The sequence below is a fragment of the Palaemon carinicauda genome, chromosome 2 (assembly GCF_036898095.1).
Source record: "Palaemon carinicauda isolate YSFRI2023 chromosome 2, ASM3689809v2, whole genome shotgun sequence".
Taxonomy (NCBI): Eukaryota; Metazoa; Arthropoda; class Malacostraca; order Decapoda; family Palaemonidae; genus Palaemon; species Palaemon carinicauda.
In genome coordinates this window covers 199,962,526-199,984,663 of record NC_090726.1, presented here as the reverse complement: position 1 = coordinate 199,984,663, position 22,138 = coordinate 199,962,526, and the positions used below count along the sequence as shown (strand labels likewise).

Sequence of the window (22,138 nt, the reverse complement as noted above, 5' to 3'; positions counted from 1 at the left end):
ATTCAACAACATATTTTGCTGAATTAATTGGTATAAAATGCAAATCTATATCTTCACCAGTATATCAAGTTAAAGGTGTATGTTCTAATTATTTGATCAAAAATTATTTTTCTTTTTTACAATTATAGAAGAGAACTGTCTCATCCATTGGATAATAAAAAGTTCCAGCCCCAAAAAACTAGATTAGCAAGTTATTAACGAGTGTAAAAATTATTTCTAAAAAATTTCAAGATACAAAAATGCATACCTGAAAACTGAAGATAATCTTAACGCAGAAATATAACTCTTAAAAAACTGTGTTCTTAAAGTTTCAAGACAAATACATCCACAATTCCTAGATTTAGTTAGCTTTCCACCAGGAGGACAACACAGATACAAAAAAAATTAAAGTAAACATCTTACCAAGGCCTAGTCATGAGTGATAAAAGTGAGTCACTGATATGTGGGGAGACATCATGATTTATATCCTTTATTCCAAGACTTTGAATTCACTGCGCCTGCCAATGTTAGCCTTGTTTTAAGGTGACTGCTATCATATTACCATTCATCCCTGAAAATATATAAAAGTTAATTTGAATATGGCCACTAAAAATATACATGAAAGTATCGTACTAAGATTGTACAATAGAAGTGATTCTTCTAGCTAAAGTATCCCCGCAGTGTGGTTAACTACAAAATATGGTTAAGGGAATAGTACTTTGCTTAGGTAATACCTTGTACATATACTTGTCTCATAATATTCACAAGTTTATCCTATATAGTAATAAAAATTCAGTAACAGGTGTGTGATAAACTCACTCAGTCCAAGGTACAGTAAATTTCAATTTAGGTAATCCAACTTATTCGACTTGATGAACGAGTTTGGTTACACCAGTACATTAACATATATTCCTAATATACAATTCCACTCACTAAAATGTATTTTATAAAATCTATGGGTCAGGCGATGCACATAGATAAAAAAAAAAAAAAGGCAGAAGAAAGGCTAAACTGTGGATAAGAGGCAAAGAGGTAGTATGAAGACCCTCTAGTAATGTCTACAATGAACCATGTGAGATATACTGTATGAGGTTGAAAATGCTGTAAATGGTTCAGCCTTTTTACCTAAATCATTTCATTCTTTGGCAGTAGTATTTCCTTAGGCCATATACATTAATGCATCAGTTACATCGGAAAAGTATATCTTGCAATACTCCCCTAACTGGGTATATGACAGGGAACCAAATGGTTATAATTGAGAGCTGCAAAAGTCAGTTTTTAATGGGTCGTAATATATTGAAAAAAATTTAAGACCACTGAAAACAATTCAGTCCACTTAACTCTCTAAATCAGTACACATCCATGAGAGGATTAGACAACAGAAATCGTTTGTACATTTAGTTTCAAGAGGCACTAAAGGGATATGTATTGGTAAAGTATTGTATACTTGTCTTTAAACAAATATAAGAAAGATGTAGGAAATGAGGTTGATAACTGGGGAGGGTGGGCTGTGGCACTCTAGCAGTACCAACCAAACTAGGCTGAATCTCTCGTCAGGCTGGGAGGAAGGAAGAAGAAAAATTCCCTCGTTCTTTTTTTTTGTCAGCTACCAACCAAAATTGTGGGAAGCACCCTGGTAGATGGATAGATAAAATGACAATAAATATACAGTATATATATATACATATTGCTAAATCTTCAAGCAATTAAAGGAATTGTCTTCTAGTAGGCAACATTCAGCAAGGATATAAGCCCAGTGCAAGTGAGTGAGTTTTCTAATATAGGAAAAAGATGAATAATTCATGAATTAAAAGTTCTGTACTATATTGTGCAAGGTGAAAACCTTGAAGCCTTTCAACATCAACCATATAACCTTTATAAAATCTACATTGACCATTATAATGTATGAATCATTATAGTGTTAATAGATTATAATGCTTTTACAATGCTGTACTGTAAAGCTAGCTAGTGCTAGTCTAGATTCACTGGGTGCAGATACCAGGCAAAGACTGTATCACACTGGTGTTTCCCGTGTGAAATAATTTAGGAATGTAATTCTCCAGATTTTGAAAAAAACAAAAATCACTTATCTACAAGATTAGGTGATATGGGAAAAATCCTGATTTTAAACACTTGCAAAAAAATAATTAAATATATCCATGAAACAAAAGTGCTCTATCATACCAACACCTATCTGTCACTTTGTAAAACTAGCCAATCATTCAAAAAAGGTCTATCTGCATATAGGCATACACCAAAGTGTTAAAACTAGAATACGGAGTACACTGTTCAAACATAAGGTGGCTGGAAAGAGATGGGGTACAAGCTACTCGGTCTGTATTTCATGACCCAGATAAATGGTAACCTCTGCCTTTCCATTACTGTATCAACATATCCTGACCATCTTAGTAGTCTAGAGGCAGCCTTCTTATGATGGACCAATGACACCACTTTAGGGAGAATAAAGTGTGGTTGTCCTTCACTGACTCGATGTGCAATGACCCATCTATTTTTAAGACCATCTTTGGCAAAGGAGCTTCCAACAGACAAAAATTACTCACTTTATGACATCTACAATGCTTCAAACAATTGGATAAAAACTCAATAAATATCAGCTTCACAATAACATAGTTAACAAGTCAAAAGAGATTGGAATAAGGCTAGGTAAGTTATTTCAAGACCATCTTTGGCAAAGGAGCTTCCAACAGACAAAAATTACTCACTTTATGACATCTACAATGCTTCAAACAATTGGATACAAGCTCAATAAATATCAGCTCCACAATAAGATAGTTCACAAGTCAAAAGAGATTGGAATAAGGCTAGGTAAGTTACACTTCATAGACCACTGGAGATAGAGGGCAGCACTAAGAAATGTGTGCGCAATCTGTGCATCGTGAGGTAGTACGAGTAAATTTGAGCAGAACTGTTCATTCTCTCCTAGAAATAGCATGGTTTTAACAATATGTGTTCCTTTGTGAAATAGTTAATCAGACTCAACATAATACAGCATGAACTCACTCCCCAAAGTCAGAGAATCTGAATTCTTACCGTAATGCAGAGAGAAAATTAGAACTGCCTAATTATTCACGACATTCCCTAATATGAGAAATCCTTTAGAGAATACTCCATAAAAAATTAAAAATTACGTGATGCGACTTGTTGGCCAGACATCATGTAGCATCAGAAATAAATTATAAATGCAAAATCATCAGTAACTTATAAGGATATATAGCAAATGTAAAATAATTTAAAAGATTTCATAATATATAGGAATGCAAATATGTGAAATATGTGGCATTAACAGTAGAATCTGCCTGATAAAAACAGTATCGAACATAAAGTTTTGGCAAAATTGACACAGTAGTTGAATAAAGATAAAAGATTACCTAAAAAACAAGTGTCGAATTGAGACTAAAATATTTTTTTTTCCGGAAGACGATGCAAAGGCAAAAATATATCCTAAAAAGTAAAAAGCGTGCTAAAAGGTTCAAGAAACACAATTCAAGACTTGTGTTGGTACTGTGTGGCAATGCAATAGGTCAGTTGGTAAAGACAGTGTTGCTTGTCAGGCCAATAATTCATGTGTCCTATGGTAAAATGTGAAGATCTATATTTCCCCCACCAATGTTCTGACAACACAAGAAGAAAGCAAAGGTGAAAAACCTTTGTTCAAAGATTAACTTGACCATTGCTTCATCCTTAAATAAAATAATAATTGTTAAGTAGGGACTTTACAACCAAAATCTTGTTAAAAGCAAACAATGTACCTTGCCAATTATAGTATAATTTTTAGGAGTTCCATGGCCCTTCAAATATACCAACTGTTTGTCTACCTCAAAGGAGCTAATGGAGTAAAGTTTGTATGGGTGAATACCCACCAGAAAAGGTCAACGCACTTTGGAAGCATTAAAGGAAAAGTCATGGATGACTTCAGATGCTTCCCCAGGGATGGAATGAGAAAAAGAAAGTTCCAGGTACCTGTAACTTCATGGGATGACAATAAGGGACTTATGGATGCATGGCTATAAAAAAAGATATGAAAGGTCAGACAATTGAACAAATAAAAAATTGAGAGCCAATTTCATCATGAAGAACAAGTGTAGTAAATGACTGTACCGAGAGGAAACTACTGTTTTGAAATACATTATTATATGAAAAGACTTATGATAAGAGATCTAATTAAAAAAACTCAAAACCACATAAAAACCGAGGTACTGTTTTGAGAAAGCTGCCAAGAAACTAACCAATGCCATCATAGGAATTTTATTAGAATAAACAGTTCAACAATCCAGGATTCAGGAATACACAAGGAGGGGAGATGGAAAACAAAATAAGAGGTAAAAGGAATGCATCTAAGGCGAAATAAATGTGAATGGAATAAGGGATAAGTAAATCAAGTGGTGGTACTGGCCAGACATGCAGTCCATGAACAAAAACAAGGAAAAGATGAATACTAAAAAGAATTTTACACACACACTGCTCTTGTATTTGTAAAATGAACAGCTGACAACGAACAAACATGTCAAATGAAGAATGAGAAATCTATAAGGCTAATTTTGATATAACCACAACATTATTCAGAACTGCAATGTTAAAACAGTGCAGTACCTGCAATGTACAATTAACTTAAGAAGCAAAACAGATAATATACGCACTCAACCAAATGTTATCTTTCCTTTAGTTTTTCCTTTCACCTGGCCATCTAAAATCTTGTCCTCAATAGATTTCCCTAGTTATCTCACTTCTATTAGGGTTCAGTCTTAGATCCCCTATAAAGAGGTGCATTGATGGACTTTGGCTTCTTGGAAAAAAATCTGCAACTACAAAATCAGTTTTAATCTATTCTTAATGTTTAGAAGGATTGAGTATGAAAAGAAGCACTACATAATCTGCAAACACAGTACTCTTTGGAAAATATTCTTAGGCTCTTGAATCAAGACCTTGTTTTGTAATAACAAAAGCAGACCTAGGAGCAGATTTTTTATGGTTTCTTTTAAGAAATATTAAAAAAAAAAAAAAAAAAAAAAAAAAAAAAAAAGAAAATTAACATGAAAATGTTTATCGATTTATTGTCCCCCAATAAATATCCATAGATTCAGGGACAGACTTTTGAAGAATAAGAACTTATAGATTTTCCTTCTTACTAAACCAAAATATGTGGCAATAAGGCAGGTAGAGCCCTGATGCTATAAAATCATTCCTAAACTCTTCAAAAGATTACTGTACTGTGTCATAAATTCAGTGCTTTGACATAAGCAGGGATTTAACTCTAGTAAAATAACCTAGTGCTGACAAGCCAATCACATAACAATTTCTTTGAAGAGAACTTCAACAAAATACTGTAAAATGACTTCTTTTAAGCACTCAAGGTCATAAACTTCTAATACTTTCCATATACCTTGACATTTGTTAGTTAGGCTTCCATCAGCCATAGAAGTTTTGCTGATGATTTACTCTATATCTGGGGGAGCAGCCTTTTCCGGTACGCACGTCAGCATTTTTAAAGATCATTTGTACCATTGCACCTATTCTGTATTGCCTGTTAAATTTCTTTTAACACTAGAACTATGATTCAAATACCTTCCTCTTAGTAAGGGTAGAAAAGACTCTTTTAGCTATGGTAAGCAGCTCTTCTAGGAGAAGGACACTCCAAAATCAAATCATTGCGCTCTTTTCTTGGGTAGTGCCATAGCCTCTGTACCATGGTCTTCCACTGTCTTAGGTTAGAGTTCTCTTGATTGAGGGTACACTCGGGCACACTGTTCTATCCTTTTTTATCCCATCTTGTTTTGTTGAAGTTTTAATAGTTTATATAGAAGATGTTTATTTTAATGCTGTTACTCTTCTTAAGATATTCTATTTTACCTTGTTTCCTTTCCTCACTGGGCTATTTTCCCTATTGGAGCCCCTGGGCTTATAGCATTCTGCTTTTCCAACTAGGGTTGTAGCTTAGCAATTCATAATAATAATAATAATAATAACTTTCTCAATAATTAAAACACCACTTTTTCAATGATTAAAACTCCACTTTTTCAAAGCTAAATTTAAAGCAGAAATGGGATTGCATTTAAAATTCCATCGAGGTGTTACTAAACACTTCGCCACTCTAGATACACAAGTACTATGATCTTTACTTACCTTTGTAGTATACATATCAGCTCTATGAGGAGACTAGAAGGATATGCAATACGGAGTGGGGCCACGATTTGCCAAGTCTCAAGTTCAGTAATTCATTTTGCATCACTCTACAATTTGGTAGTTTACAGAAGTTTGAATAGATGACTTCATCACCTGCAAATAAAATAACTGGTTTAACATGTTTCATGATAATTAAACTAAATATGACAAATTCGTAGATAATTTGTATTTTTCCTAACTATACAAACCTTAGCTATTTAATAGGGGTATTACTTTCGGCGTAGCTGAAATGACGAGCCATTAAAATTTAACGAGGGTTTACTACCCACACCGCTAGTTAGCGGGGGTAGGGGAGGGTACCTTGCTACCCCCCCCCCCCCCTCACACCTGTGCTTGAACTCACTTTGCTTGGAGGTAGGACTTCAAGGGGGATAGGGCTGGCGGGCAAGTTTGGTTAATTAGCTAAGGTTTGTATAGTTAGGAAAAATACAAATTATCTACGAATTTGTCATTTGTTCCGTAACTGGAATACAAACCACGCTATTTAATAAGGGGTGACTCACCCATTAAGAAGAGTGGACGTCCCAGCCCGTTCTGGCTTTTTGGCTTTGCCCGGGAGCTTGTTATTTGAGTGTGTAAGTACCCAAGAGATAAAGAGCCCCTGCACCTCGCTAGAACCTTGCTACTCAAGGACTGCGGCCTACTCAAGCTGTGTGTGAAGGTACTGTATGAATAAGTGTGACTCGTCCTAGGAAGTTGTTCTGAAGTTCTTTAGATGGCAACTTGTAGACTAGGACTTTCCCAATACCACCTCGTCAGGGTATGGGGACATAACAGTATTAACTAAATACTAGGAACACAAGGGAGCATGGTTTACCTGCAGTGGTTTGAGGTCAGCTATGCAGAGAACCGAGGATGCTGCTTTCCCCAAGAGGGGAAGATGAAGGAAAGAATAAGGGCCAGTCAAACCTATTCATTCATGCAGACTAAAACTGGGTAATAATGCCCTAAACCTTCTGCTACTTGTCCAATAAGGAGCTTGAGGTTTTAAACCAGCTGTTGTGCAGCCACCACAGGGCCGATAGAGAACGTATCGAGCCTCCTGTGGGTCACGTCTTGCAGGTAGTAGGCTGTGAACGTTGTTTGACGCTTCCACACCCCCCCCTTGCAGAACCTGTTTCACAGAGAAATTTCTTTTGAAGGCCAGGGACGTAGCTATGCCCCTGACATCATGTGCTCTAGGGCGACGTGACGGAGGAGGTTCTGGATTCAAGGCCAGATCAATGACCCTACGAATCCATGCAGAGGTGTTCTTGGTGACCCTCCTCTTAGTCCTTCCTGTGCTAACGAATACTGCTGGTACATGAGGACGGACTGCAGCTGTTCTTTTGAGGTATAGCCTCAAACTCCTTACTGGACATAGTAAGAGATGGTCTGGGTCATCTGTTACAGAGCGGAGACTAGAAATCCGGGAGGAGTCGAATCGAGGATCCGCTACTCCAGGATTCTGAGTCTTAGCAATAAACTCAGGCACAAAGCTGAACGTTACCTTCGCCCATCCCCTTGAATGGGCGATGTCATACAAGAGACCATGAAATTCGCTGACTCGCTTGGCCGGAGCCAAAGCTAGCATGAACACTATCTTCCAGGTTAGGTGGCGATCTGATGCCTGGCGTAATGGTTCATAGGGAGGTCTCTTAAGAGACCTGAGAACTCGAACCATGTTCCATGGAGGAGGTCTCACTTCCGACTGAGGGCAGGTAAGTTCATATGTACGTCTGAGTATAGAAAGTTCTAGCGATGAAGAAATGTCCATTCCTTTCAGCCAGAAGGCTAGGTTAAGGCTGAGCGATAGCCTTTCACTGCCGAGACTGAAAGGCGCATTTCTTCATGCAAATACACGAGGAACTCCGCTATTGTTGGAATAGTGGCATTGAGTGGAGAGATACCCCTTCCATGACACCAATCACAGAAGACTTTCCACTTTGCCTGTTAGACTGCTGCAGATGACTTTTGCAGGTGTCCAGACATCCTGACAGCAACTTGCTGCTAAAATCCTCTCTCAGAGAGGAGATGCTGGATAGTCTCCAGGCGTGTGAAGTCGTAGTGAAGCTACGGCTTTGTGGAAGATGTTGGCATGTGGTTGTTTAAGAAGATTGTGTCATGGAGGGAGCTCTCTTGGTAGCTCCGTTAGGAGTTACAGAAGGTCCCGAAACCATTTCGCATGATGCCATAGCGGAGCTATGAGGGTCATTGAAAGATTGACCGATGTTCTGGTCTTGTTGAGCACCCTCCTCATCAGACAGAATGGGGGAAAGGCGTAAACGTTGATGTTGTCCCACCGTTGTTGGAGAGCATCTTGCCAGAGAGCCTTGGGGTCTGGGACTGGGGAGCAGTACAGCGGGAGCCTGAAGTTCAGGGCCGTTGCGAAAAGATCCACAGTCGGAGAAACCCACAAAGTCAGGACTTTGTTGGCTACTAGATGATCCAAAGACCACTCGGTACTCACTATCTGAGACGCTCTGCTCAGATTGTCGGCAAGCACATTCCTTTTGCCTGGGATGAAGTGTGCCGATAGTGGTATCGAGTTGATTTCGGCCCATCTCAGTATATCTACTGCTAGATGGAATAGCTGCTGCGAAAAAGTATCTCCTAGTTTGTTGATGTAAGACACTACTGTGGTGTTGTCGCTCATCACCACCACCACAGAGTGACCCGCCAGGTACTGTTGGAACTGTTGAAGGGCCAGGAAGATGGCCTTCATCTCTAGGAGATTTATATGGAGATACTTTTCTGACTATGCCCACAGGCCTGAGGTCGTGTGGTGCAGCACGTGGGCCCCCCACCCTTTCTTTGAAGCGTCCGAAAACAGCATCAAATCCGGGAGAGGACGAGAAGATCCACTCCTTTTCGTAGGTTTTCGTCCGCCACCCACCACTGGAGGTCCGTCAGTTCCGCAGATCCCATAGGGATCAGGACGTCGGGGGAATCGTAATCTTGATTCCACCGGGACTTGAGTCGCCACTGGAGGGATCTCATCCTGAGGCGACCGTTGGGAACTAGACGAGCCAACGATGAAAGGTGACCGAGGAGACGTAACCATGATTGGGCTGGAAGTTCCTCTCGTCTGAGAAAAGGACTTGCAACCTTTCTCAGTCTTGCTATCCTGTCGTCTGATGGAAAGGGAAAGGCTCTGTGGAGATCGGTGTCTATAACCATGCCTAGATATACCAGTCTTTGAGTGGGAAGCAGTGAGGACTTCTCTAGATTTACCAAGATCCCCAGATCCTGGCAGAGTCTCAGAAGTTTGTCCCGGTGTTGAAGAAGGGATGACACCGAGTCTGCTAGGATTAACCAGTCGTCCAGATAACGGAGGAGACGGATGCCAATCCTGTGTGCCCATGAAGATATTAGGGTGAACAATCTGGTGAAAACCTGTGGTGCTGTGGAGAGACCGAAGCACAGCACCTTGAACTGGTACTTTTTGTTGTCTAGGCTGAATCTTAAGTACTTCATTGAAGACGGATGGACTGGGATCTGGAAGTACGCGTCCTTCAGATCCAGTGTACACATGAAGTCTTGCGGTCTCACTGCTAGTCTGCCCGTGTCTGCGGTCTCCATGCTGAACGGAGTTTGTCTGACAAACTTGTTAAGAGCCGAGAGGTCGATGACTGGTCTCCAGCCTCCAGACGCCTTCTTTACAAGAAAGAGTCGACTGAAGAAGCCTGGAGACTCGTCGAGGACCTCTTGGAGAGCGCCCTTCTTCAACAGGGTCTGGACTTCCGCCCGAAGGGCCTGCCCCCTTACTGATCCCATGGCAAGGGAGCTCAATGACACTGGATTCGTCGTCAGGGGAGGTAGAGAGGATGTGAACGGGACGCGATATCCCCGACTGATTACGGAAATTGTCCAGGAATCGGCCCTGAGTTGCTGCCACCTGTCTGAGCAACTTTATAGGCATCCCCCACTGGTGGACATGCAGGGGGACTGCCAATCCTAGCATTTGTGGCCTCGGGTGCTCCCTCTAGGATTCTTACCTCCCCTGGAGAACTTTTTGCCTTTCCTATCCTTGACAGGAAAGGGCTTAAACACCACTGTCTTCGCTGCTGTCGTTGATTTTGCGGTCTTGGTTGGACGGGACTGCTGGGGTGCTGGAGGCTTATAGGGCTTGGATCTCAAAGCCCTATGCAGGAGGGAGTCTTGGTGAGACTTCCTCCACCTCTCAGCAGCCTGTTCCATATCCTTAGGCTCAAACATCATGGATCCTTCTATGGAAGAATGTCTGAGCCTATTGATCTCAGTGCTAGAGACCTTCTGATGGAATCTCTAAGCCACCGCATCCCGTTTCAGGATGGTTTGCCCACAAGTTCGAGACTTGGTGGGCCAGAAACTCGATCGGGCGAGTGCCTGAGAGTAGGAATGTCTCCATACCTTTCCTAGTACGTTCTTTGGAGAAATCCTCAGATGTCCAGCCACGAAGTGGCTTGCATAGCACACTTCGCAACCTTCTCCTGGTTAAGGATCTCGGTTGCCAAGAACGAGACCTGCCGGTTGGAGTGTCTCTCAAGAGGGACTCCCCTGGTAAGCTCTTATAACGAGTGGTGGAGAGGAAGAGCTAAACAAGGCTCCTCCAAGATCTCACAGTACCTCCTCTGCTGTACGCGAGGAGGTGGAAGGAGCTTGTTGGCGGCACTGGAACGGTTGGAGGAGGACATCTTGGAGAGCTGTACAGCAATCTTGTCTCTAGTACTCTTAACCCCTTGAGACCAGGGCAGAGCTGCACTGGTCTTAGAGGGTTTCTGAGTACCGAATACACGGTCCAAGACCATGTCCTTGCCCTCTCGAGGAGGGATCTCTGGGTCGGAAAACCCATTGAGAGCCCTCATTAGAGTCAGAACTTGCCAAAACGCATGTTCTGACTCTTGCTGTTCTCCTCCTGACGTAGGACTTGCAGCGAAGTCTCCTGTCCCCAAAGGCTCTTCTTGGGGAGAGTCGCGGACGTTCTCCGAGTGGCTAGTTGGCTCTATCCTTGGTCTTGTAGAGGACTTTGGTCCTTCCTCGGAAGGATGTGGGACTCTAACATCGAAGATGTAAGTTCCTTCCAGCCCCAACTTGAGAAGACCTCTCAGCGCCAGGAGAGGTTTCCCTCATTGGTGCGATGGGGGAAAATCTCACCTCACGTGATTCCCCTGAGGACGAGAATTCCACGTCTGACAGGGAAAGAGAGATCTGGGGGAATGAAGGAACCTGCCTCGAAGGCTTGCGTGGAGTCAACTTAGCCCTTGGGGAAGTTACCGCGTCCGGAACTCCTCTTTTCCTCTTCAGAGGGGTAGAGCCAGCCAAGGATCTGTGACCTAATTCAGAGAAAATAGGCTTGAACGCCTGTGTAACTGCTTTGATTAGTGCACCGAACCAAGGATGTTGGCTGACAGACACCCCCTTTGAAGGGCCTGGGATACAAGGATCCCTGGGAGGAGTTCCTATAGGTGGGTTCACCCGGAAAGATTTAGGGATCCTGGACCCTTCTGGATGTTTCCCTTCCGTCACAAGACGCGGTTATGCGTTTGCGGGGAGGGGAATGAGGCGATGGCGACCTTGCCGTGCGTTGTTCAGCAGTCTCGCGCACGGGAGGATATTGACAATAGCGCGGGGGCGCGTAATGTTGCTCGCGCAATGGAGAATACCTGGAGAATACCAGGAATCCCGCGCGGGAGAATGCTGGCGCGGGCGGGCGACTGCGAGGGGCGCTGGAGACTGTAGGCGCACAGGAGAGCGCGCGGGAGACTGTAGGCGCACAGGAGCGTGCGTGGGAGACTGTAGGCACACAGGAGCGAGTGCGGGAGACTGTAGGCGCACAGGAGCATGCGCGGGATGCGCGGGAGAATATTCGCGCGCGTGTGGGCCCGCAGGATCAGGGCGTTGAATTCGCGGGCGTGCAGGCAAGAGTTTGCCCGCCCCTGAAGAAGCCGCAGGGGGAGAGCGTGCAGGAGAGATACTTGTGGCGCGCGGCCACGCAGTTGAAGCCTATGCTGCTCGTGGGCGCGCAACTGCAGGAGAGGATGGGTGAGGGCGCGCGTGCGTATCCTCATGGATGCGTGCAGGTGACTGTGCGTGTCGGCGCGATGGTGAGCGCTGGAGAAAGCTGGAGAGTAGGCGAGTGATGGCGCGTGGGAGAAGTCAAGATATACTTCCCAACAGCGCCCAGATCAGAAGATCGTGGGCGCGCAGGAGAGATGACTACTGGGAGTGGCCGCCGGAGCGCGGGCAAGCGCTGGCACGCAGGAGATCACCGACGCGCAGGAGGTTGATGGCGCGCTGAAGAGCGCTGAAGCGCAGGTGAGGGTTGGGGCATAGCTGGGCGTGGGGGCGCTTGCTCAGGCAAAGCATGCCGCGCAGGAGAACGTGGGCGCGTATGCTCAACATAGAGCGTGAGGGAAGTATGCGCGCGTTGGCGCAAACGCCCTTGATGCCCTGTATTAGGGTTAGATGACGAGGCCTGACGAGCGTGGAGGTCACGTTTCGTTGGTGCGTAGCACGCATCAGCATTCAGGAACGACGACGGCAGGTCGGCAGGTCTGTCTGGTGGAAGGTCGACGTGTCCTTTGAAGGGATGACCTTCCACCGAAGGGGATGCGAACGATCCGCAGAGGTCCAGGACCAAAGCAGGAACAGTCGGTGATCGATGACGAGGCTCCTCTGCGGGGGACTGCAACGAAGGTGTACTGTAGAACCAAAAAGGTGCCTCCTCCCCACAGGTGAAGGAAGGCGAGCCTTGCGACGAATACGCCCTCTGGGGGCCGTGGGATCAGCAAGCTGACCTTCTGCAGTCCTCCAAAGAGGAGTCTCTGTAAGTGAACTCCCCCGAGGGAAAGAAACACTAGTAGGGGAGACTGTTGGACTTAATTTTCTCCCTCGTTGGTTGAACAGGAACGGCAGAAACTAAGCCGTCAGCTACTGTAGGGTTTGAAGAGGCAGAGGTAATGGATACCTCTGACACCACAACATCGGCAATCGACAGAGGATCAACCTCTGCCGGAGGCGGAGATTGCTTGACAGCGGCACCCAAACAGATGTAGTCAAGTAAGACTTCCTTGGAGGGCGAACCCTCAAGCCCCAAGGAAGACCAAAGCTGAAAAAGATGGATTAGTGATACATCCTCCCCCGGGGGTAGAAGTGGAGCTGCTTCGCTAGGGGAAGCAACGCCATCTCTTGATCCCCGAGCTTGGAAAACAGTACAATGGTCTACGCTACCACTCAACGGTCTCTCGAAAGACACCGACCTAGTGGGAGCTTCGGAGGAGGTTTGAGCAATGGAAGAAGAGGCCTTGAGTTTTTCTCCTTTCAAAGAAACCTTCGAAGGAGAAATATCCCATCTGGACTACTTCTTCCGTCGCCGCGAAACCCTTTCCCACTGGGAGGTAGACCACTCCCTGCACTCACTCACTAACTTACTTACTTACTTACTTATTGCTGTCCTACCAATCGAAGACGACTTCTGCTTCGCTGTGATGGGGATGAAGTTAGATCTGTTGTCTTTGGTGCCATCTTGCATGGCTGTGAAGACCAATTCTGGATCCACACACTCTGCCACACACCTGGCAAGTCAGGTCTGGGTTGACCGGGGGTATCCGATCGACGGTTTTGTCTTCTCTCCCTGCGCTGTTGTCTAGCCTGGTTCCGGGTGTCTTCAAGTTGATCGACTCCAGCTTTACAGAGTGAGCGCCATAGTGGTCTGTCAGAGGCGTTCATTTCTAGTTGCTCAGGTTGTATGTTGCACTTCTTGAGCGTAGCTTTGATGTTGTCCTTGTAGCTCTTTTTCTGACCCCCTGGATTACGCCGAGCTTCAGGGAGCCGACTGTAGAGGACCTGGCAAGGTAGGCGATGTTCTGGCATACGGATGACGTGGCCGATCCACCCGAGTTGTTTTTCTGCCAATGTGGCTTCTATACTCAGCAGGTTTGAACGGTGGAGAATTTCAGAGTGAGGTACTTTGTCTTGCCATGTGAGCCCTAATATACGCTGAAGACAGCAAATATGGAATGCCTCAAGTTGTTTTAAATGTCGACGGTAAGCCGTCCAGGATTCTGCTCCATATAGTAAAGTGGACATGCAGACAGCTCTTTTCTGTCTTGAGGTGGTGATTTAGGAAGAGACTGGACCTTAGTCGGCCGAAAGATGCACTCACTACACTTATTATCGCTATCACATCGTTGACCTCTACAGTAAGGGTAAAGGGTGTAAGGGTCTGTCTCGACTGCCGACATGAAAGTTCCACAGGGGCGGTCGGGTAATCAAGGGCAGGTGCGCATAATAGCAGAGGCCAACTTCACACACAACTGTCAAAAAGAGAAAGCAAAACTGCATTAATGGCTGCCAATGAGCGGCGAGGATGACAGCAGACACGTCCAACTACCATCCAAGCCAAGAGCAAAGTGAGTTTAAGCACAGGTGTGTGAGGGGGGGGGGAGGTTAGCAAGCTACCCTCCCCTAAACCCCTTAACTAGCAGTGTGGGTAGTAAACCCTTGTTAAATTTTAATGGCTCGTCATTCCAGCTACGCCAAAAGTAATACCCCTATTAAATAGCGTGGTTTGTATTCCAGTAAGGAACAAATAGAAAAAATACTACTGTATCTGGATAATAATAGTCTCTGTATAACTCACCTACTCATTTACAACCGTTTTATTCACGTGTAAAATCTAGAACCCTTATTTATCATCATTACAAACATAAATCATACAAAAGTCCTGACCAAGTAAATAAAATTTTGCATTTACGTAATCCGATGACAAGAATAAGAAGAATGTCAAGGTAAAACAACTATAGATGAACAGCACCAGACTAAAAGTCAATGAATACATAATTAGTATTATTATTATTATTATCAAATGCTAAGCTACAACCCTAGTTGGAAAAGCAGGATGCTATAAGCCCAGGGGCTCCAACAGGGAAAATAGCTCAGTGAGGAAAGGAAATAAGGAAAAATAAAATATCTTAAGAATAGTAACAACATTAAAACGAATATTTCCTACATAAACTTTAAAAACTATAACAAAACAAGAGGAAGAGAAACTAGATACAACAGTGTGCCCGAGTGTACCCTCAAGCAAGAGAACTCTAACCCAAGACAGTGGAATACCATGGTACAGAGGCTATGGCACTACCCAAGACTAGAGAACAATAGTTTGATTTTGGAGTGTCCTTCTCCTAGAAGAGCTGCTTACCATAGCTGAAGAGTCTCTTCTACCCTTACCAAGAGGAAAGTAGCCACTGAAATTAGAGTGCAGTAGTTAACCCCGTGAGAGAAGAAGAATAGTTTGGTAATCTCAGTGTTGTCAGGTGTACGAGGACAGAGGAGAATCTGTAAAGAATAGCCCAGACTATTCGGTGTCTGTGTACGTAAAAGGAAAGAACCGTAACCAGAGAGAAGGGTCTTATGTAGTACTGTCTGGCCAGTCAAAGGATCCCATAACTCTCGAGCGGTAGTATCTCAACGGGCAGTTGGTGCCCTGGCCAACCTACTAATTACACATGAACCACGCAACAGTCTGAGATAGCATACCAGTAATAAGAAAAACTTCTTTACAAAGACAGACCAATGTGAAATTTGGTACCCTGTTGTTACATAATCCCACTAATAGCCATAAAAGGGGGAATAATAGCCATAAAAGGCTTACTTCCCTAACATTCTTTCTTGACAAACATATGGTATTCATTGGAAAATATGTATGTGCTTGAGCCCACATAGCATTTTTCACAAAAATCCTAAAAAAGACATACTGCAGTGACTGATGTACAATTATATCATCAAAACTAATACAATGAGATCACTCCTGTTGATGATTAATTGTTCATTTTATTTCGAATATCTCCCAAAATCTAATCTATACGAGAAAAAATTAGTACAGTAACGGGATTTGGTTTTTTACAAATCAAGAGTAAACACTAGATAGAATGATTATCATGAAAGTTGATTACACAAGTACACCATAACACAAAGCACAAGGTGCAATCGACCTCTGTACCATGGTCTTTTAGAGGGTACACCTTGACACACTATTCTATATGTTTGTTTATTTCCTTTCCTCACTGGACTATTTTCCGTTCAATCATTGGGCTTATAGCATCCTGCTTTTCCAACTAGAGTTGTAGTATACAGTAGTTATAAATAATAATTGTTTAAACTCGTCAAACTAGTGATTTATGGCATTTGGCCCATATGACCCAACATGGGAGCCTGACAGCACATTCATAAACAAGGTGCAACAGAGAAAACCCTGTAATTGCACTATGAAGTACAGTGATACCTCTGGATACAAAAGTTTCTGCTTACGAAAAATTCTTGATGCGAAAAGTGATTCGAAGATTTTTATGCCCCAGGATACGGATAAAATTTCAGGATATGAAAACCTTACAAGATCCCAACTCTTCGCCGAGAGTAATTTTAAAAAGCGCGCGCCGCCTGACTTTGAACTTGGGTAGACTCACTTACAGCCTCCCGCTCACCCATTGGTTATCTCCCTACTCAGACGCTAGCTGACGCCATAAGATCCTGCTTTCCTATTGGTCGGCAACTATCCCAGCTTGCCTACGCACGGGCGTTCATCTCTCTCTCTCTCTTTTCGTTCCGACCGCGGTATCGTTAACAGACATTGTGTGCTTTCGCTTGTTTGACTTAGTGTTAATATACAGTACATTCGTACGCCACGTGTTATCGTTAATAAACATTCGTTACTGTGCACTGTACTGTATTAGTGTTTATTATACATAGACTGTATATAACGTTACGTAGTGTATTATATTACGTATTACTGTAGCCATGGGTCCCAAGAATGTTGCCGAAGGAAAGAAGAAGAAGACGATGCTCTCGATGGAGACGAAACTTGAAATCGTTAAAAAGTACGAGTCTGGCATGCGTTTAAGTGCGATCGCCAAGGAGTATGGCCGGAATCCGTCTACGATAGGCACCATCCTGAAGCAGAAGGCGGCCATCAAAGCAGCAACACCTTATAAGGGCGTCACTATTTTCTCCAACAAGAGAACGGACGTACATGACGAGATGGAGAGGCTGCTTCTTGTGTGGATCAAGGACAAAGAGATCTCAGGAGACACCATCACTGAGACTACAATTTGCCAGAAGGCCTCCGCCATTTTCGGTGATCTCGTGCGTGCTCAGGCCGAAGAAGGAGCAGGAGAAGGAACATCCCAGCAGGAACCCCCAGGGTTCAAGGCTTCTCGTGGGTGGTTCGAGAAGTTCAAGAAAAGGACTGGCATCCATTCAGTGGTACGGCATGGGGAGGCAGCCAGCTCGGACACGAAGGCCGCCGAAGCCTTTGTTAAAACGTTCGACGAGTTGACTCTGCAGGAAGGCTACAGTTCGCAGCAAGTTTTCAATTGCGACGAAACTGGGCTTTTCTGGAAGAAAATGCCTCGTCGGACGTTCATCACGGCAGAGGAGAAGAGGCTACCCGGACATAAGACTGCAAGATAAAGCCCCTGCTGGTGTACCATTCAGAAAATCCCCGAGCCTTCAAAGCCCACAAAGTCATTAAGGAGAACCTTCCCGTGATGTGGAAGGCGAATGCAAAAGCCTGGGTAACGAGGCAACTGTTCATTGATTGGGTGAATGTCTGCTTCGGTCCGACTGTCCGAAAATATTTGGAAGAAAAGCGCCTTCCTATGAAATGTCTGCTGGTGTTGGACAATGCTCCAGCTCACCCTCCTGGCCTCGAGGAATATCTTCTGGCCGAGTATTCCTTCATAAAGGTCCTGTATCTACCGCCTAACACCACCCCTCTCCTCCAGCCCATGGACCAGCAAGTTATTTCTAATTTTAAAAAATTGTACACGAAGCATCTCTTCAAGAGATGTTTCCAAGTCACAGAGAGTACAAACCTCACTCTGCGTGAATTTTGGAAAGATCACTTCAACATCGTGATATGCCTCAAACTCATCGATCTCGCTTGGCAGGAAGTTTCGAGGCGTACCCTAAACTCATCTTGGAGGAAGCTGTGGCCTGATGCTGTCTCTGCACGAGACTTCGAGGGGTTCGGGAAGCCTGGAGGAGAAGCCGAGATCGTTGACGATCCTGAACCAATTCAGCAGTCTGAGGTGGCTGACATCGTACATCTTGGTACGTCCATGGGGCTGGAAGTTAGCGCGGAAGATATCGATGAACTTATCGAGGAGCACCACGAGGAGTTGACGACGGACGACTTGAAGGAGTTGGAGACGATGCAAGTGAGTGATGTTCAAGAGCAGTTCTCTAGCGGTGATGAGGAGGATGTTGCACCTTTGAAAACGGCAGACATCAAGGAAATTCTTGCATGTTTCCATAAAATGGCAGACTACGTCGAAAAGGAACATCCAGAAAAAGTTTATACCAACCGTGCGCTTGAACACTGCAATGACGTTTGCCTAACGCATTTTAGAAATGTGTTGAAAAGTAGGCAGAAACAAGCTTCAATGGATAGTTTCTTATTAAAGAGGCCAGCAGTATTAGTAGGCCAAGACGAAGGTGAAAGTAAAGAAAAGAAACAGAAAAAAGAAAGTGATGAAGAAGTAGAAGGTGAAAGTAAAGAAAAGAAACAGAAAAAAGAAAGTGATGAAGAAGTAGAAGAGATTTAGAAAATAAGAAAAACGTAAAGTTATAAAAAAGCAAAAAAAAAAAAATTAAATTTTAAGTTTTATGTTACCGTTAAGTGTTAAAGTAATTTTTTCTTTCATTTTATAGTTTTCCATACGTAATGTTAAGTGTTAATTATTTCTGCCATTTTTTTTATTTCGTAAAGTTTAAGTGTTAATGTGTTAAGTGTGTAAATTACTGTACGTAGTCTGTCACTTGTTACGTTTTCTGCCTTATGCCATCCTCCTCTGCCGCGACTTCGCTATCGGACATCGTCTCAATCAAAAGGTAAGTTTCAACTTTTTTGTTACACTAATTAACTGTAACCTTTTTTTAAGAGTGTACAGGTATCAATCATTAATTTAGGTGTACGTACAGGTAACAATACACCTTCACTGATCTAAATGCTTTACGTACATACAGTACCGTAACTTTTATACAGTGGTAAAGAAAACGGACCTTTTTCTTTGGGCTTGGGGGGGATAACTTGGCTATAACTACATTATTGAATAATCTCATAGTGGTTTCTGGAATGGATTAGGCTGTTTTTAACGGTTGTGTTAATTATTGAATGATAGAAATGGCTGCATTGCATGTTTATTACTACAGTTTAGTGTGTTTATGAAAAAAAAAAGTGACTTTTTATAAGGCTTGGAACGGATTAGGCTATTTACATGTAAAACGCGACTCAGGATACGAAAATATCAGGATACGAAACCGCATCCTGAACGGATTAATTTCGTATCCTGAGGCATCACTGTATGAGTAAATTTTTTTTTAAAGCAATTTGTATTTTTCCTATGGTTTGTTGGAAGGCCCTTTTGAACACTGCCCATGGGTCTGGATGGGGGAACAAAATACTGGGAGTTTTTTGTTTAGCCAAGTGGTGAACAGGTTGATTCCGTGATCACCACAGGGCAAGAAACCTCTTCGCTATGGAAGGATGCAGGGACCACTCCAACTCCACAATCTGCCCCTGGTGGCTGACCGAGTGCGCTAGCACATCCCTCTTGCACCAAATGTATCTGGCTGACAACTTGATGGAGGGGTATATCGCACAGGTGTGCATCTGCTTTGTCAACTTGCAAAGGGGAAACAAAATCCTTCCCCTTTTGGTTGTCGTTGTAGGCTATTATTGTGGTGTTGTACAGAGTGTCTTTTCAAACTTTACTGGAATGCTTGTAGAGCTAGAGAGACTGCTTGAATTTTCAGGATGTTGATTAGTAAATGCTTCCCTGCTGACCAGACCCTTAAGGCTACTAATCACCTGGGTACATGCCAATCCTTCCTTTGATGCATTTGAGAACAGTTGCATATCGAGAGGTGGGGGAGTTGAGTGGGATTTCAATAAGGAGCATTTCTTCGTCTAGCTACCAGATCGGATAAAACCATGCCTCCTGTCCTACTGAAACAGGATGGTTTGGGGGATCCCTCAAGGCTGACCAGTGACCCTCCATGCCCCACTGAAGGGATCTCTGGTGGAGGTAAATGTGTGGAACAAGCTTCCCCGGTAAGGATTTGAGACAGAGGTGGCTCGGCCAATGTCAAGCTGAGAGCATTGCTTTGGACAAAAACAGTCGCATTATCCCTGAGTTTGCTTATGCAATCATCTGCTGGAAAGACGCTCGCTGCTGCAGTATCAATTATCATTCCCACATCCTTCAACCTCTATTTGGGCATATCTTATTTTTCCCAATTTATTACAATTCCCAAATCTTAACTAAAGTAAAGAAGAGAAGCCAATCTCAATCCTGCAGCAACTGCCTCACAGAGACAGCCAAAAGCAGCCAATCATAGAGATAAATCCATAGATGTATCCTACGCCTATGAGCCCATGCTGCCACAAGCCTGGGAGGCAGTACACAGTCTGAAGCACAGTTTCTTGAACTGGTACACAGTATTATTGATGAAGTGGAGGTACTTACTAGAGGACTGGTGAAAGGGTACCTGGATAGAATGGAACTTAGTACAGAGCATAGTTTCCATCCCGAGCTTTGTTTCTTGAATAAACTGGATCAGCGGAAAGCGGTTGATGACTGAACTCCAGTCCCCAACTGACTTTTCCACTGGGAAGAGTAGACTGTAGAAGCCTGGAGACTAGTCTAGAACGACTTTCTTCACTTAACATACATTCCACCTCTGCTGGCAAGGCCAGGGGTTTCAGCGATATTGGAGGATCGTTCATAAACACTATCAGTCTACAATAGGGGGAGCCGACGGTCCAGAAAAGGTAGCTAGTACTCGTCCCAAAGGACACTCACAATCCAAAGCTTAGCCCAGTGTCTCTGGCAGGTTGGCAATAGGACATCCCCCTAAAACAGAAGGAGAAGAGAATGCTGACATCATCATTTCCCTTTTGTTCCCCTCTTCCTTTTGCTCCCTCCCTGACCTGACCAGGTGTTGGCACGAGAGGGATGTGCATACACAGACTCCCTTCGAGCGTAAGAGGTTGCAGGTGGTCCTAATTAGGGTCTAGAGAAGGTCGCAGAAGCTTGCTTTACCCAAATCCCACAGGCATGGCTGTATTCAAAAGTTTAGCTCCTAACCCCTTCTAAAAACCAGGGACAATGAAATAGACTTAGTGACAGATCAGGGAGTCTAATGCAGTTCTCCACTGCTTCTTGTACATAACTCCTTAAATTCCAATGGGAAATAATAGGATTCCATGAGCAACAAAACATTAGGGTAGGCAATAGCACCATACAATGGGTAATGTAATGGTGCAATTCAGATAGCACTACCCAGGTTTATAAAACTACACTGGAACTACTGAACAATAACTTACCACACACACAATTGAAGAAACCTGTGCAGTAATATCACTTAGGATCAATCCAACTTTGGGAAGTCTAGACAAATGAGGAGGTAAATTGTCAGGTTCTTGATAACATGATGTGTCCCTTTAACTGCATTCTCTTCGTTAAATTTTCTTATCGGTACGGTGATATACAGCAGTACTGTACCTGTAATTGAAAATACTGTATAGAATATCAGCCTTTGGGTTTGGGATCTTCTAATGACTGTATTGTAATAATATAATACTGATCCATCACAAAGTACAGTAACTAAATAATAAAAAATATTACTGTCATATTGTTAAAGTGTATTTCATGAACTGTCAAAAAATTAGTTATAAAAAAAAATCGACGAAAATAAACTTCAAGACATTTTACAATAGAGAATTATTTAGTTATACACCACTAATATTCTCTGCTCGCCCTAAATGGATATTAAGATCTATATATTCCATTATTGGATGTCATTCGAGTATCCATGCGGATTTATCAATGCTAAAGAAATCACGACAATAAAAGCATCACTTAATGCTGTCAAGAGGATACTTGGGTGAAATTAACACCACTGTTTGCAAAGAAGGCCACAACATTCATGTGCT

The 22,138-nt window shown here is 43.3% G+C and overlaps 1 long non-coding RNA gene across 1 annotated transcript; it reads right to left on the bottom strand.

Moving 5' to 3' along the window:
* Positions 1-428: 428 nt before the first annotated feature.
* On the bottom strand, positions 429-21,703 carry LOC137622934 (uncharacterized). The gene is made up of 3 exons (XR_011040525.1): positions 21,530-21,703; positions 6,121-6,273; positions 429-550 (listed from the first exon to the last, which is right to left on the bottom strand). It is a non-coding gene; the product is annotated as an uncharacterized lncRNA (long non-coding RNA).
* Positions 21,704-22,138: the final 435 nt, after the last annotated feature.